Source organism: Otolemur garnettii, unplaced genomic scaffold (genome assembly GCF_000181295.1).
Source record: "Otolemur garnettii isolate 467f Iridium unplaced genomic scaffold, OtoGar3 scaffold00046, whole genome shotgun sequence".
Taxonomy (NCBI): Eukaryota; Metazoa; Chordata; class Mammalia; order Primates; family Galagidae; genus Otolemur; species Otolemur garnettii.
This window is the reverse complement of record NW_003852441.1, coordinates 4,494,257-4,502,535: the sequence shown is the minus strand read 5'-3', so window position 1 is coordinate 4,502,535 and position 8,279 is coordinate 4,494,257.

Here is an 8,279-nt window from a genome sequence, read left to right as displayed (position 1 = left end):
GAAGAAAAACAGAAAGAAATTTAAAATATCAAGAAAATCCCTGGTACATGGAGGAGAGAGGGGAAGTGCTAAAATCCAGGGAAGAGAAGTCCTATAAATTGGGTGAAATTTCTAAAAAATGAATTATAAAGCACTTTGAAAAAATGAGAGAGGAATTTCCCTAAATTAAAAAGAGAAAGGAACCAATGAAGACATATAAGAAAATCGTCATGCCTAGTATGTTACATGGTAATTTAAGAATATCAATTAGTAAATTGTATAGAAGCCAAGTGTGGTGGCTCATGGCTATAATCCTAGCACTCTAGGAGGCTGAGGCAGGAGGATCTCTTGAGCTCAGGAGTTTGAGACCAGCCTGAGCAAGAGTAAGACACTGTGTCTACTAAAGAAAAAATTGAAAAAGGTAGCCAGGCATTGTGGTGGGCTCCTGTATTTCCAGCTACTTAGGAGGCTGAGGTAGGAGGATTGAGCCCAGGAGTTTGAGCTTGCTGTGAGCTGTAACACCATTGCACTCTAGCTTGGGGTAACAGAATGAAACGTGAGATTCTGTCTCAAAAAAGAAAAATTCTTACAGAAAGAGTTGATTAACATAAAGATATAAGACTGACAATTAGACTTTTCAACAGCAACACTAAATGTCTAAAGATAATAGAGGGATCTTTAGGAAGTCTTAAAGATAACTTAGAACATATTTTCTTTTCTTTTCAATGTATTTTATTTTTTCTAGCTTAATTGAGGTCTGATTAACAAAGTAAACTTGTACTCATTTAAGATGCACAATGTGGTATTTTAATAGACATATACTTTGTAAAATGATCACCACAATCAAGCCAACTAGCATATCCATCACTTAACATAGTTCCCCCTGTGTGTATTGAAATAACTTAAGATTTATTAACACATTTCAAGTGTAAAATACATTGTTTGAATCACCATGCTGTCTCCAGAACTTACTCACCTATTAACTGCAGGCTTGTATCCTTTGACCAAAAGTTACCTGTTTCTCCTGGGAACTGCCCTGCCCCAGGTAATCACTGCACTGCTCTCTGTTTTTGAGTTTGACTTTTCTTTTTGGGTTTTGATTTTTCGGATATTTTGTGGTGAGTGAGATCATTCTGTATTTGCAATGTTGTTTCTGACTTATTTCACTTAGCAGAATGCCCTCCAGTTTCACCCATGTTGTCTCAAATGGTGGGAATTTCCTTTTTCACATGGCAGAATAATACTGCATTGCACGCACATATTTAAGACTAGTATAAACAATTTGTATTTGTATATATAATTCTGATGTCAGTGGTAATGTCTATTTCTAATTTCACTTATTTTAGTCTTTCCTTTCTTTTCTCAATTAGACTAGGCTAGTCAAATTTTATTCTATTATTATTTTTTAATTTTCGGGGGAGATTTTTTTTATTTGTAGTTAAATCATAAACACATAGATTGTGTATACATTAATGCATTTACGGAGTACAATATGCTGATTTCATACAGAATTAGGCATGCTTACATCACCTGGTTAATATATACCTCATCTCATTTACTTAGTTATTGTGTTAGGAAATTTATACTCTATACTAATAGATCTGGCATGTACCCTTGCATTATGCACCCACCATAGGTGTGATCCCACCATTAATCCTCCCTTGATCACCCTTCTTTCCTCTCATAACCCCCTCCTCCCTCCTTCATCTTGGGCCATAGTTGTGATCTATTCTTCATATGAAAGTGTGAGTGATTGTAAATTGGTTCCATAATAGTACTGAGTATATTCGATATTTTTTTCCATTCTTGAGATTCTTTTCTAAGTGGGATATGTTCCAGCTCCAAACATGTAAATGTAAAAGAGGTAAAGTCTCCATTTTTTAAGGCTGCATAATATTCTATGGTATACATATACCACAACTTATTAATCCATGCATAGGTCGATGGGCACTTGGGCTTCTTTCATGACTTGGCTATTATGAATTGAGCTGCAATGAAGAATCTCAGACAAATATCTTTGTTATCACCAACTCTTAGTTTCATTGGTCTTCTCCAGTGCTTTACTAGGTTTTATTTTATTTCTTTTTTGATCTTTGTTATTTCCTTCTCTTTCCTAACTTTGAGCTTTGTTTGTTCTTCTCTTTCTAATTCCTTGAGGCATAAAGTTAGATTTACTTTAGGCTGAAAGTGAGATATTTAATTCCCCTACTATTATTGTACTGCTATTGATTTCTCCCTTCAAATCTGCTAACGTTTGTTTTCTATATGGAGGTGGTCTGATGTTGGGTGTGCATATACTTACAAATGTTATATTGTCTTCATGCATTGACTCTTTTATTGTGAGAGATTTTGACTTAAGTCTATTTTGCATGTCATAAGTATAGCTACCTTGTCCTCTTTTGTTTTTCATTTGCATGGAGTAGCTTTTTCTATCCCTTTGCTTTAAAGTTAAATTGAGTTGCTTGTAAGCAGTATGTAGTTGCCCCTTGTTTTTTAAAATGACTCTGCCACTCTGTGTCCTTTGATTAAAGAATTTAATCCTTTTGCTCTTAAAATAATTATTGATAGAAAAGGAGTTAACTATTGAATTTTGTTTATTGCTTTCTGGATGTTTTATAATTCCTTTGTTTCTGTCCTCATTACTTGCTTTATTCCTTTGTGATTTGACAATTTTCTGTAGTGGTATGCTTTGATTGTTTTATATTTATCTTTTGGGGATCAACTGTAGATTTTTCTCTGTTGTCACCCTAAGGTTCACATAAAACGTTTTATAACAGTCTATCTTAAGCTAGCAATTTGACTTGGATCACATGCAAAGACTCTACACTTTATTTTCCCACCCACACAAGAATTTTATGTGTTGACTTTACAATTTTTATCTTTTTATGTTGTATAAAACTTTTTATACTAGCAAATTATTATATCTATAATTATTTTTAATATTTTTGTATTTTAGACTTTACATAAGAGTTAAAATATACATGCCATCATTATGGTATTAGAGCATTCTGAATTCGACTGTATACTAACCTTTGCATGTGAGTTTTATACATTCATATATTTTAATATTACTAATTAGCACCCTTTTATTTTAGCTGAAAGAATTCCCTTTAGTGGCTCAGCGCCTGTGGCTCAAGTGGCTAAGGCCATATACACCTAAGGTGGCGGGTTCAAATCCAACCTAGGCCCACCAAAATAACAATGATGGCTGCAACCAAAAAATAGCTGGGCATTGTGGTGGGCGCCTGTGGTCCCAGCTATTTGGGAGGCTGAGGCAGGAGACTCGCCTGAGCCCAAGAGTTGGAGGTTGCTGTGAGCTATGATGTCACAGTACTCTACCCAGTGGGATAGCCTGAGGTTCTGTCTCAAAAAAAAAAAAAAGAATTCCCTTTAGTATTTCTGGTAAAGCAGGTATGGTAATACGTTCCCTTCACTTTTCTTTGTCTGTGAGTCTTTATCTTTTATTTCTGAAGGACAGATTATCCAGGTAGAATATTTTTGGTTGGCCTTTATTTTCTTTCAGCATTTTAACTATATCATCCTTCTTTCTCCTGTCCTGCAAGATTTCTGCTGAGAAATTGGCTGATATCTTTATGCAGGTTTCTTTTTCATGTAGTGGTTTGCTTTTCTGTGGTTGCTTTCAAATCCTTTGTCTTTGATTTTTGAAAGCATGATTCTAATATGTCTTGGTGAAGTTACCTGTGAGTCAAACCTGTTGAGTTCTAAGCTTCATGTACCTGGATGTTTGTATCTTTTGCAGATTTGGGAAATTTTCAGGCACTTTTTTTTTTTTTAGAGACAGAGTCTCACATCTCACTTTATTGCCCTCGTAGAATGCTGTGGCATCACAGTTCACAGCAACCTCGAACTTTTGGGCTTAGGTGATTCTCTTGCCTCAGCCTCCTGAGTAGCTGGGACTACAGGCACCCGCCACAATGCCTGGCTATTTTTTTGTTGCAGTTTGGCTGGGGCTGGGTTTGAACTCACCATCCTCGGTATATGGGGCCGGCACCCTACTCACTGAGCCAGAGGCTCTGCCCTTCAGGCACTATTTCTATCTTGAGTTTTTTGCCACCATTTCACTGTCTGTTAATTCTAATGTGTACATTAGTTCTCTTGATGGTGCTTCCTAATCTCATGGGATTTCTTCATTGTTTTTCATTCTCTTTTCTTTTTTTTTCCTTCTCTGGCTGGTTACTTCCAAACTGTCTGTCTTTGACTTCACAGATTCTTTCTTCTGCTTGATGAAATCTTCTGTGAATGTTCTATATTGCATTTTTCATTTCATTCACTGTATTCTTCAACTTCAGAATTTATAATTGGTTCTTGTTCACGATTCCTAACTCTTTATTGACCTTCTTGTTTTGTTCATATATTCTTTTCCTTATTTCACTGACTGTTATCTGTGTCCTCTTATAGCTTGCTAAACTTTCTTAAGATACTTATTTTGAATTCTTTGTTAGTATTGATCTCTGATTTGGGGGATTGGTTATTAGTGCTTTATTAATTTCCTTGGGTGGTGTCATATTTATCTGATTCTTTGTGGTCTGTATAGCCTTGTGTTGATGTCTGTGTGTTTGAAAGAGCAAACACTTTCTGTCTTTTCAGACTGGTTTTAGTGGCAGAGATTTCCTCCTGTCAGGTCCCTGGACTTGTGGGACTGCCTCTGGGATCACAGTTGAGTGGGACTGGAGCCAGGCCACATGGCTTTTTCACAGTACACAGTTAAGTCTACATTTGACACATCTGTATATGGGGGCATGGGCAGGTGATGTTCCTGCTGCATCCCAGGTAGATGAGGCTGCCTCCAAGACCATGATTAAGCAGGCTTGGAACCAGTCATGGGGATGCTTCCAAGTGTATGCTTGAGCCTGCAGATAGCAAGTCTATCATCAGGAACACAGATGGGTATAGCTCCTGCTGAGTCTCTCTGTGAGTCCCTCGGTGGGCAGGTTTGCCTCAGGAACTCTGATAAAGCAGAGATGGATTTCATGCATCACAGGAATGCTTCAGATCCCACAGTTAGGACCAAGGGGCTTGGATGAGCATATTTCCTACTGTTTTATTCAGCACACAGGATTACTCCCCAGATTGTGGTAGAGCAGGGATGGGACTGAGTCTCAGGGTAACTTTAGGGTCTACAGGCAGCACTGAGTATGGCAGACCTGCTCATAGGCATCAGTGATAAGGCAGCTTCAGGATTTGTAGTGGGGTCCACAGCCAGTAGGCTTGTTACTGAAAACACAGATGGGAATAGCTCCTTCAAGGTCCCCTCAAGGACAGAACTGACATCAAAGTGGTAGAATATCAATAATAAAGTCAGACCACACAGCTACTTCAGGATCTATAGTCAGTTCTGTAGCCAGCAGGTCTGTTATTAGGGGTATGGACAAGGATGGCTATTCCTAGGTCCCTTGGCAAGTGTGCTGATCATAGGACCATGGCCAAGTGAGACTGAAATCAAATACATAGAGGGATGAGAACCCGTTGAGCAAGGCTGATGCCAGGACTCTGGTGCCTTCTCAAAACAGCTCTTCCAGGTCTTGGGCATCATCGAGGTTTCTCAGCCTCTTTTCTGGATCCCAAAACTCCCACAAAAGCACATTTATTCCATGGGTGGCTATCAGGTCATTGATTATATGGGAAGCTGTGAGCTATGGACCTCCTATTCAACTATCTTGCTGATGTCCAAACCTCTAATTTTATAGCAAGCTAAATTATCGGTTGATTAGAGGTCATGATATTAAATATTCTCAGGCATATAAGGCCTCAAAAACTTTGCCACTCAATGGCTCCCATTAAAAATATTTGGGATTTTTTTTCAACAGTAAGAATGGACAGTAAGAAATATAAGAAAGTAGCAAAATATCTTGATAAATCTTCTTATAATATTTTCTCTAAAATAAAACTAATACCAAGAAAAAATTACTATTTTCACTTTAAAAGTTAAATAGAATAAAAGTTTAGATGTTCACATGGTATCAGGAGAAAGGCCAAACATGCTGAAGCTTCTTGATTGCTGGCTACAGCTATTGATAGTTAAGTTAAAAGGATTAAAAGTAACATCAGTAAACCGGGACAGCATAAAAGAACATGTAAGTTGGTATAAATACTTCCAAACATAACCAAGTAAACTCATCAGTTAATAAAACCAAATATTTGACAGATATGACAATCAAAAACCAAAAGTGAACCTGGATTTTGATTATTTATAAGAAATATAACTCTGCATAAATGTACACAAAGTCCACAGGTAAAATTATGGGGAAAGATACATAAATTAAAAATAGGGAATGTTCTACAAATCATTTTTTAAAGTTAACATAACTCTGATAAAAAAAAAAAACAGATGAAGACATTACAAAAAATGAAATGGAAATATCAATGTCATTTTATGGAAGAATTAAATAAAAAGTCAAGACAAAGGATTAGTATATAAAAATGTATAAAAACTATAATGCACTGTGTTCATGCTAAAATGATCTGTATATAGAAGAATTATTTTATATAAGTAAATTCATAACTATAATTTGTGATGTTAACAGCAGAAAACAGGCAATAAAATTCAACACCTATACAATAAAAAAGAAAAAGTATTAGTTGTTTAGGAATAAAAAGGGACTTCTTTAATGTGAGAAAAAATATACCTTCATAGATGACCAGATCTGTACACTGACCACCTTCTTAAGTTTACCTAATTTTCATAAACCAGCCATGCACCACATGTACTTACTGGATGTTCCTTACATTGACCACCTCCCAATGTTGACTAGTTTGTTATAGTCCCTGCAAAGGTCAAATGATGGAGGGTCTGCTGTATCTAAAAACTCCTAGAGCAAATACATTAAGTGGGAAAAAATGAAAACATTTTAAAATCAGGAAATGGTACATGGATGTCCATTATACCTAACACTGTACTGGGGGTTCTGGCCACTATAACGAAAAGTTGAGGCATGAAAATTTAAAAGATCAGAAAAACTGTCATTATTTGAAGATGTATGCTCTATTACATAGTATAAAAATCCAAAAATTATCAAATCTTTTTAAAAAACAAGCAGTGAAAAGGGACTTGCTTTATGCTATAGTAGGACTTCTTATTAAGTTGTAGTTATTGAGGTAGTATAATATTGGCACTGGGATACACAAATTAATCTATGGAATAGTAGGGAAAATCCAAACAACCCACATATGCTTGATGCTTTGGTCTCAAGGGAGATGACATGCCAGATTAGTGGGGAAGGAGTGAGTTTTGTAAGTAGAGCTGGCAAAAACTTGTTAGCCATATGGGAAAAGAAATTGCATCCCTACTTCACACCACATACAGAAGTCAACGTAAAAAGATTAAAGGTTCAAGTGAAAAAACAAAACTTTAAAATGCTTAGTAGAAATTATAAGTAAATATAACTTAGGCTTTGGGATAAAGATAATTTTTAAAAACAAGGCACAAAAAAAAAAAAACAGTACATAGGAAAAGTCTGGCAAATTTGACTAAAATAAAAATAATCTATGTACATTAAAAGATAACCTTAAAAGGGAAAAATAATTTTAGAACTTGTAGAAGATATTCAAAATACTCAGAAATGAAACACTAATATCAAGAATAAATAACATACATAATTAATAAGAGAAGAACAAAATAGAAAAATAAAAGTTGTGAACAGATATTTTATACATAACCAAACAAATATGTTGATGGTTTATGTCATCAGTAATCAGAGAAATGCCACTGAGAAGTACAATAACATGCTATTTTATATAGACCTGGCAAAAAATGTATAAGACTGGCAATATCTAGTGTTGGGGAAAATACAGATCCATAAGTTTTCTGAGGAGCAATCTTTTTGAGACATCAGTTCCTGATGTTGAACTTTTGTGTACCCAATAGCTCTAATTCTACTGCTAGGAATATACCATGATAAACAAGCCTGCAGCATAAATGTGGAAGAAATTTCTTAGCAGCAATGTTGACTATAGTGAAAAACAGACAATAATGCAAACACTCATGGAGGAAAAATAGATGACTCAATCAATTGTTATGTTGGTACCGTGGAATATTATATAGCTATGAAGATCAATGGCTAAGCCACATGCAACAACCTGAATATACCTTAGCAATGCACTATTAAGTAAAAACTGAGTCCATGAAGCTCACATGTAGCTTGATAGCCTTCTTGTAAAGCTACAAATAGTGCACATGTATGTTCATAGTAGTCTTAGAAATATATACAGATATAGTAAATCTGCATAAAAATATAGCACAGTCATGAAGAATACAGGGTTGAGGATGAGGGCTATCCTGG